This window comes from Sapajus apella, unplaced genomic scaffold, assembly GCF_009761245.1.
Source record: "Sapajus apella isolate SASKATOON/1434 unplaced genomic scaffold, GSC_monkey_1.0 scaffold31, whole genome shotgun sequence".
In the NCBI taxonomy this organism is placed as follows: domain Eukaryota; kingdom Metazoa; phylum Chordata; class Mammalia; order Primates; family Cebidae; genus Sapajus; species Sapajus apella.
The window spans coordinates 18,567,706-18,576,384 of NW_022436971.1; positions in this window are offsets into that span (position 1 = coordinate 18,567,706).

Sequence of the window (8,679 nt, forward strand, 5' to 3'; positions counted from 1 at the left end):
CAGACTAATACAGCTTTCCTTGTCTGCACTCTTTCCCTCCTCTCCTCAAAAGCATCCTCTCTTTCTTTTCCAACCTTGAAATCTCAAGTAATCTCTGCAACGGGTATAGCACCCACTAAGACAGGATGCAGAGGTGTCTTCAAACAGCTTCAAACAAAACCTCAAGAAAGAAAGTGCAAGTGAGGAAGAAAATTCATCCTTCCAGTCACTTAACACTGCCCTGTCATGGACTTATTGTGTCCCCCTAAAATTCATATATTGAAGTTCTAAGTTCTAGTACACCAGAATGTGACCTTCTTTGGAACTAGGGTCCTTGCAGATAGGATTAGTTAAGATGAGGTCGTACTGAGTGGACTCTAATCCAATATGACTGATGTCCCTATTTAAGGGGAGATTTGGACAGACACGCACAAGGAGAACACCATGTGAACCTGAAGTCAAAGATCGGGGTGATGCTTCTACAAGCCAAGGAACACCAAAGACGAACAGCACAGCACCAGCAGCTGGAGGAGGAGCCTGGACCAAAGTCTCCCTCAGAGCCTTCAAAAGGAAGCAATCCTGCCAAAGCTTTGACCTGGACTTCTAACCCCCTGTGATGGTTGATGTTAAGTGTCAACTTGACTTGGTTAAAGGATGCCCAGATAGCTAGTAAGACTATTTCTGTGTGGGTCTCTCAGAGTGTTTCTGGGCAAGATCAGCATTTGAATCCTTAGACAGAGTAGAGATCTGCCCTCACCCATGTGCATCATCCAATCTCTGGAGAGCCGGAACAAAGAGGAAGAAGGGCACATATATATGTTCCCTCCGTTCCAGCTGGCACATCCATCTTTTCCTGCCCTCTGACTTCACAGCTCCTTGTTGGGCCTCAGGATTCCAGCCTTACATGAGAGTGCACGTCCCCATCCCCACCCCACCCCTAGGTTCTCAGCCCTTTGGCATCTGACCAATTTCCACCACCAGCTTTTTGGGGTCTCCAACTTGCAGACAGCAGATCATGGGACTTCTTGGCCTCCGTAATCATGGTGAGCCAATTCCAATAATAAAGTTCCTGTCTATCTATCTATCTATCTATCTATCTAATTATGTACCTATCTATCTCTACCCTATTGATTCTGTGTCTGAATAACACTAGTACACCCCCAGAACTGTGAGACAATAAATTTCTGTGGTTTAATCCACCCAGAAGGTGGTACTTTGTTTCACCAGGCCTAGCAAACCAATACAGGCAGGTGGAAGGTGTCCACTCATGCCTACAATTTAGAGAACAAGCGTCATGATAGAAATAAAAATGCCATACAAAGGTGGCAAAATAGATGACAATAAATGAAAAGATTAACGTGAATTAAAAAGTAAAGCATTCTCCCCGAAAGTAGAGACACGTCTGTCTTGTTTGACATCATATTCAGCACTGGCAAGATGAGTTCCAGGCACTTAATAAAAATTTGTCGAATGAAATAAATCTTCCATGGTTCTCCATCAACCAGATTTTCTATGCATGGCTCAAATGCAAGCTCCATAGATTCTACTCAGAACTGAAAAAGACCCAAGAGAAAGTTTTGTCTGATCTTTTCATTTCACTGTTGGAAACACTGAGGTTTTACAAAGGCTGTGCCAGGTCCAGGACTCCTGCTAGCTCATGTCACACATTCACAGGCCTTTTAACTTTTTTATTCAACTGCTTTTCTACGGTAATCAATTGAATACAGCCCTTTGGGCTTGACAAAATTTTTAAAGATGTTCTCAATTCTCCAAGAATGATTAGATTATATTTAACACCAGGCTGACTTCATTGTGGGTGAACATTTAATGCTCACTAGATAGTCATGGACTTTCCCAGATTTCCCGGCCCCCTCACTATCAGGCCAGGGCACATGACTCATTTTGTTCCATAGACTATGGACAGAAGCCTCACTTTTGGGCCAAGGCAATGAGAAGACCTTCATGACACTGAACTTGCCCATCCCCGTCCCAGCGATAACAGAGCCACAAATTGAGGTGGTGAGGCCACCAAATGGAGTCAGCTGGATCTATGGGTTGCCCACTGCTAGGATGATTCTCAGGAGAACATGAACTTGCATGTGTTAAGCTATTGAAATTTTAGGGTTTATTGTTACTGCAGCATGGTCTTGTCTAAACTAACAACTAAAGCTAACACATTCACCGTAAACCGGTTTTAAGTAGTAGTAATTCATAGGTATGGGAGTCTTTAAGGAGAGTGCATGTACAGTACTAGGTAGACAGAGTAAATCATTCAGTCTTAGACATGAGAGTACACTTGAGGCAGGTAGCCAAGAGCTAGGAAAAGGTGGGAACCTGGAAGAAAGTGAGGTAGCAAGTAGGCAGAAGGGGAACACAGTACAGATTCCAGGTCTGTGTCCTGGGCAACAACTCAGGTGCCCGCAGCTCATTCCTAGTTGGTGTGCCACGTGGTAGTACGTGACGTTTAAAATAAAGAGCCACAGGGAAAAGCCAGGACTTGCTACTCCACCTACTGAACAGGGCTCAAGTGATATATTGCAAGGCGTAGTGGAAGCTTCAATGCTTCATGCAGATTCCCTACAGAACCACGGTAGTCATGATCCTTTGAGCAGGAGTGTTGGATGTGGAAGGCTCTCATCCCAGGAATCAACCCTTGGCCAGAGGTAGCTGCCTCCTGCAAAGCTGCTTCCAAAAACAGCTTGTCTGGTCCAGGCAAGGCTAATGCCAACCCTGCTTGCCATACCATGGGACAACACTGAAGGGCTCCCCAGCCTCAGAGTTCCCCAGTAAATGCTTCCCAGCTCCTCTGCTTCCTCATTCTTCTACAGAAACCCTTCCTAAACATCTCTTCACAGCCAGCCTCCACCCCAGAGTCTGTTTCCCGGGGAACATGACCTGAGACAAGAAGATGGGGAAAGTGAGCTGCAAAGAGATTGCAGAAGAGGATCATAAAATGTTTTCCTGACTATAGATTGTCTGAATTGGCAGGACCAGCAGGTTTATCTGTTAGAGGTGGCAGGTGGGCTTGAGCAGGGATGGACAGAGCCTTGGATGCCGCCTAAGAAAGGGAAGTTCTTGGGGTTGGTGGGAATAGGAATAGGAGCTGTAGAGACCCTTTCTGGGCTGAAACATAGTTAAAAGGCCCTTCAGGGATTATTTTGTTTCATTGTTGTACATTTCTAAGTATTTAACTTTTATTCTGCTATGATTTTAAATACTCCTAGCCTTAGATTATTCAATCTCATTAAAATATATACAGTACTTAAAAAAAACCCTCTCTCTGTCTCTCTCCACACACACACACACACACACACACACACACCATTGCCACCACCATCAACAATAGTAACAAACACAAACACTCTCAGAGAACCCCTACTCCTTGACAGCCTGGAAAATGTCTCCTACTATTTTAAACTTCAGTGCAGCACTGACACCTCTGGTAACGTTTCTGTCACTCCCCTGGGCTAGCCAACTTTTCTGCTGAGCTGTGTTCACATCACTTTTGTTACTCTTATTATATTATTATATTTGTATGTCTGGCATTAGACATGAAAGATCGTAATATTAGAATGAAAGAATGCAAACTCCTCTTTCTCCTTTCCCCATCTTGCATGTGTATGAAGATCTCTATCAATCTGTCTTCTCCTTCCTTCTTCTCTCATTTTATATCTTTGTGTGAAAGTTGGGTCTATTGGGCTGTATTTCTGAGAACTTACTCTTAGAGGATCACAGAGCAAAGCCACAACCCACTTCCTCTGAAGAAGACATGCACTCACCGTTTCTAATCATCAGGAGAGGAGCAGGCTTCATGGATTAAAACAAACAAATAACAACAAAGAAAACGCGGAAACCTGGAAGCTGAGTCCCAGACGGTTTGGAAGGAAGGACAAAGCCCTCCTCTCCCTGAGCTTGGCTTGGGCTCTGCCGCTGAAGTCAGTCTGGGTTTCATCAAGATCCAGCTGTGCATGTGGTCATGTCAGTTGACTCAGTTCGTTTCCTTAACTATAAAATGAGGGATGATAACACTTCTCTTACATGGTTTTTGTGAGCAGTTAAAATAAGAATTATCAGAGCACTTAACACCATACTTGCCACATGCTCCAGGGTTCAAAAACTGTTAGCTGCCAAAATATGCTCTCTCCCCTTAAGGACCATATAATTTAAGTTAACAGAAAAATTGTGTGTCCACTGGTAGAAGGCAATGACACATTTCCCCAAGACTAAGATTATTGTGATTCTATCAGTTGCAGAGCCACACCCACGGAGAATGGAAATCTTGTAAAATGGGACTATGAAGTCCCAATGCCTTAACCCCTATTGAAATTGTATCTCCAGCATCAGCCTTAGACAATCTGAGTGTTATTTGTTACCGGATCTTTTTGGTCAGGACAGGCTAATCTGCTATGGTAACAAGTAATCTCAAAAGCTGGACTATCCCATACATACAGTTTGCTGTGACCATATTTGTCTCTCTGACACTAGCCTCCCTAGAAGTATACAAGATCAAGGTTGCCTGTTTTCAGACTCCACCATCTCAACCTGAGGCCTCCTCTGTAATCAGTGTGGACCCAAAAGCAAATGTTGCAGAGCCTTGTACCAGCAGTTAAATGCACTCATCATTGGCTGGAATCAGTAGCTTTACTTAACTGAAAGAGAGTGAGGAAGCATAATTTTCTCATGTTCACAGAAGGGGCTGTGAATGACTACTCAAAGTCTTTACAACAGGGAGTCAAAAAATTTCTTTCAAGGAAAAATGATTAAGGTTATAATTTCTCAGTGAATAGCCAATGCCTGACATACCATTGAATAAATTAGGGATAGTCATGGTGGCATTGAGACTTAAATTTGAAGACAGGCATCTGATAAGACAAGTCAGATCTTCAGAGGTCTTTCATTTGGGGAGTGTCATGTTTTATACAACTTGAATGCCTCTAAGAGGGCTATGTTTCCTAGCTCACCCCAGCTCCCAGCATCCTGTGCTGTCTTATATCCAGTTACTTCACGCATTTCTGTATCTCTGATTTTTGAGGCCATTTGAAGGCCTACACTGGCCTCTTCACAAAACAAAGCAGGGTTATTTTGCCGTGTTTTTTGTTTCCATCAGTTATTGGGAACAGGTGGTGGTGTTTGGTTACATGAGTAAATTCTTTTTTTTTTTTTTTAAAGAGTCTCAGTCTGTCTCCAGGCTGAAGTGTAGTGGTGTGATCTCAGCTCACGGCAACCTCTGTCCCCCGGGTTCAAGCGATTCTCCTGCCTCAGCCTCCAGAGTAGCTGAGATTACAGGTGCCCACCACCACACCTGCCTAATTTTTGTATTTTTGGTAGAGACAGGGTTTCATCATGTTGGCCAGGATGGTCTCCATCTCCTGACCTCATGATCCACCTGCCTCGGCCTCCCAAAGTGCTGGGATTATAGGCGTGAGCCATAGCGCCTGGCCACAAGTAAATTCTTTAGTAGTCATTTGTGAAACTTCGGTGCACTTATCACCCGAGCAGTATACACTGCACCCAATTCGTAGTCTCTTATCCCTCACCCACATCCCACCCTTCCCCACTGAGTTCCCAAGTCCACTGTGCCACTCTTATGCCTTTACATCCTCATAGCTTAGCTCCTACTTAAGTGTGATACATACAATGTTTGGTTTTCCATTCCTGAGTTACTTTCCTTAGAATAACAGTCTCCAGTCTCATTCAAGTTGCTGCGAATGCCATTAATTCATTCTCTTTTGTGGCTGAGTAGTTAGAGCGTTTTCAGGTTATGCTCTACCAAATTTGTCAGATCTGAGCAGTGAGAGGCACTCATCTCACTATTCCCATTAAGATGTAGAATGGGAGACCAGAGTCTGCCATGTTTTTTTGGAGTGTGAAAACTTAGTTGCTACTTCTACTAACCTTCAACATTTATTTTACCTATTCGTTTACAAGATTGCCTTTTCCACAAGCTTTGAGCACCTTAGCAACAAAGCAGTGTCATGTTTATTTTTGTGTTTTTAGTGGGTGCTATAAAACCTGATACATCACAGGTGTGTACTCAATGAGTAAGTTAACCAAAGGGCAGTCATCTTAAGCCTCCTGTTCTCTCAGGTGTTCTTCCCCAAACCCCAAATGTCCTCTCTTCTTGCTCACGATAATTATCAGGACTTCAAACTGTGACACGAGGTTTTATCTATTTTGTCCTAAATGACGTCAGATTAGGAAGGATAGCTTTCACACAATGTGAACTCAACGGTAACTGTTATTAGTTAACAGAGGCTTCCAGGGGCTGTTTGCATAATTAACTCAAGTCCTTACTGTAATCTTTGCATTGATCCCTAATTTTGCTGATGAGGAGACTGGGCCTCTGTGAACCTAAGTATCCCACCCTTAATCACACATGGTACTACAGCTCAAGCCAGGCTGTCTCCACAACCTGTACCTTTTCTATCACTGCTTTGCCCTCTTCCTCAGCTGTTTCACTCTTTTGTGTGTCTAACTCTTGTCCTAACATTTGTAAGCTTCTCAAAGGTGAAAACCCCAACTCCTCTTCTTAGATATATTTCCCATAGCGTCTGGCACAGGTCTGACCACATGGTAGATATGCACCAAGCTGTTCCTGAATTAAACCTTTCAACTGCAAGGATCTTGCCAGGCATCACCAGGTTATGGTAGCCAAATAGGTAGGAAATAGCTATACCTGGGAGAAAGGTGGGGCTGACACATCCCCATGACAACTTGATAAGAACAAGATTAATGTTTGCCACTTTCCCAAACTACCTCAGTTTTAGAGAAAATCAGTGGAGAAACTACATGTTTAATCATAACAAAGATATTTCAGGCCCTGTCACAGATGACAGGGGCAATATTTAAAGCACTAGAAACTTCCAGGTGTCACCAAGTCATACTGCCCACGGCATTGCCTGTTTCAATAGAAGTGACCTTATTAAATGGCATCAAAGTCAGGTCAAATCTATTAGGTATATTGCATCTTACTGTTTCAATGATGGATCATGCTATGGACCTAATTGTCTTCTTCCAAAATTCACGTCGAAGCTCTGATCCCCAATGTGACTTTATCTGGACACAAGGTCTTTAGCAGGTAGTTAGGTTCAAATGAAGTCCTTATGCAAAAGGATGGTGGCCTTATAAAAGGAGAGAGATCTCTCTCTCCACCATGTGAGGACACAGGGACAAGGCAGCCATGTGCAGGCCAGGGAGAGAAGCCTCACCAGAAACTGAACCAGATGGCACCTTGATCTTGGACTTCCAGCCTCCAGAGAAGTGCATGTCTGTTGTTTCTGCCACATGGGATATGGCATTTTGTTACGGCAGCCTAAGCTGACTGATTCAGGTCAGTTTGACTCAACCGGCATTTGAATACCTGCTGTCTGCTAGGCTTCCTGGAAAAAGTGATATCTGAGTGATGATTTAATGAAAAATGATGTATTCTTCACAAAAGCAGATAGCACCAACTACACACACACACACAGGTTTGCTGATATCTACTCATGTGGGCGAATTCTCCAAAAGCTGAGTATAATCCAGGAACAAAACTGATAAAGGTCAGTCTATTCGGATGTGTTGCTGAGAGGGTGTCAGGAACAAGTTGAGGCAGCCTTGAATTTAAAAAATAAATAACTCTTGGGCAATTTTCCATATTCTGCAATAATGAACTTGCACAGAGAAGCTGTGTGTGTCTGTGTGTGTGTGTGTGTGTGTGTGTGTAGAGAGAGAGAGAGAGAGAATATTACCAAAATTAATAGAACACCACTCACATACATAAACAAATATGTAAACAACTCAAAAACCAAATACAATGGTTTTTCTCAAATGAACTCTGGCCTTTTAATGTCATTGAATGTTTTCCCATCTATTAGTGTGAATTGTTAAGAATGGTTGTTTTCATTAAAGTATAAAAGGCTAATTAAGAACCTTCAGAAGATATTATGTGAAAAACAAACTTATTGTGTATGAATGCAATTCTATTAAGCAATATATATGACTGGACAGGCATGAGCTAAATTAGGGGTTACCTCTACGTGATACAATTATGGGTGATTTTAATTTTCTTCACTTTGTTTTACTCTGTTTTCAAATAGCCTCAAAAAGTGTATTTTTTTAAGAATTATAAAATAAATAGTGTAACAATCTTTCTGGTCCTTTAAGTCCATTTTAGTAGCATCTGAGGTGTGCTTGCTGTAGTTATCCTAAGCATACACGGGGCATGTTCATGTAATTAAACCTGACCTGCAGGGCTCGCAAGATGGCCAAATAGGAACAACTCCCGTCTGCAGCTCCCAGCAAGACCAACACAGAAGGCGAGTGGTTTCTGCAGTTCCCACTGAGGTACCTGGCTCATCTCACTGGGACTGCTTAGACAGTCGGTGCAGCCCACAGAGGGCGAGCAGACGCAGGGTGGAGCATCACCTCACCCGGGAAGCACAAGGGGTCGGGGAGCTCCCTCCCCCAGCCAAGGGAAGCCGTGAGGGGCTGTGCTGTGAGGAACAGTGCTGTCCAGCCCAGATACTATGCTTTTCCCACGGTCTTCACAACCCGCAGACCAGGAGATTCCCTCGGGTTGAAACCACCAGGGGCTGGGTTTTAAGCACAAAGCTGCGTGGCCCTTTGGGCAGACACTGAGCTAGCTGCGGGAGTTTTTTTTTTTTTTTTCAGACCCCAGCGGCACCTGGAATGCCAGCGAGACAGAATCGTTCATTCCCC